Below are 1581 nucleotides of genomic sequence, written 5' to 3' on the forward strand. Positions count from 1 at the left end.
GGTCGAAAAACAAAAGAAAAATAACAGAAACAATAAATGATTTGTATAAAGTATGTTTTGACATTGAGATTTCACAGTAAGACAAAAGTTGGGTACCACACTGTATGTAACTCGTGTCATATAATGATAAGTCGAGTTACTAAAAATCAAGAAAAGACGTCCCTGAAATTCATTGCACCAACAAAATGGAAAGAACCAGAAAATGAAAACGATTGCTACTTTTGTACAACAAAAGTAGGGGGTATAGCTTATATTAAGAAAAAAGAAGTACATTATTCTAGTCCTAAAACTGTTGAGTTTCCAGAAAAAATCCTTATAGAAGTTTTAGAAAATGAAGAATCACGAGATAGTTTTACAACACGTTTAGATTCTCTGCACGTGGACGATCATTCGACAAATCAGATTAATGTGAAAGAAACTAAACCAAGCGATAACACATCATCCGAAGATCTAAGCGAATCCGACGAAAGTGAAGAAAATCTCGCTTCAGATGATGATGAAGAATATGCACCTAAAGGTGTGGAGAAATCTGTGAAAAAATATGATCAAAAGAGTCTGAATGATTTATTTAGAAAGGCTGGCCTATCTAAAGAGCAATATGAATTGATGGCTTCAGACTTTAAAAAGCGACATATTCTGACAAAGGGAACTAAAGTAAGTGAATATCGTGACCGCGAGAAAACCTTTCGAAAATATTTTAAAGAAGATTCAGGGCTAGTTTACTGCATTCACATAAAAGGACTTATTGACGAATTAAAACCAGGTATATACAAAACCTGAGGATTGGCGCCTGTTCCTTGATTCGTCGAAGCAGAGCCTTAAAACAGTCCTTCTTCATAACACAAATAAGTACGCTCCTATACCATTAGCGCATTCAACTGTGCTTAAAGAAGTGTATTCAAACATTGAATTGGTTTTGTCAAAAATAAAATACGAGGAACATAAATGGCAAATATGTGGAGACTTAAAAGTTTTATCTATGATACTAGGACAACAATCTGGATTTACAAAATATCCTTGTTATTTGTGTATGTTTGATAGTAGAGATAGGGAAAACCACTACAAAAAGAAAATTTGGCCACTAAGAGAGTCATCTGAACCTGGAAAACAAAATATTGTTAAAGAGCCAATTGTGAATTCGTCCAAAATTTTGATACCACCTCTTCACATAAAGCTTGGTTTAATCAGACAATTTGTCAAGGCATTAGACCAAGATGGGGAATGCTACGAATATTTGAGCCAAGTATTTCACCACAAAACAGATGGTAAACTAAGCGCAGGTATTTTTGATGGACCTGAAATTCGTACTCTATTTAGAGATGAAAACTTTGAAAGAACTATGAAAGATTATGAGAAAGCAGCACGGTCTAGTTTTAAAGATGTATCAACAAAATTTTTGGGTAAAACTAAAGACGTAAATTACAAAACTATTGTAAAAAAATGGTACGTAACTTTGAAAAACTGGGCTGCCTAATGAAGTTGAAGCTTCATTTCCTTGATTCACATATTGATCAATTTCCTGAGAACAACGGGGACTTTAGTGAAGAGCAAGGAGAAAGGTTTCACCAAGACTTGAAGGAA

The sequence above is a fragment of the Belonocnema kinseyi genome, chromosome 8 (assembly GCF_010883055.1).
Source record: "Belonocnema kinseyi isolate 2016_QV_RU_SX_M_011 chromosome 8, B_treatae_v1, whole genome shotgun sequence".
Lineage (NCBI taxonomy): Eukaryota > Metazoa > Arthropoda > Insecta > Hymenoptera > Cynipidae > Belonocnema > Belonocnema kinseyi.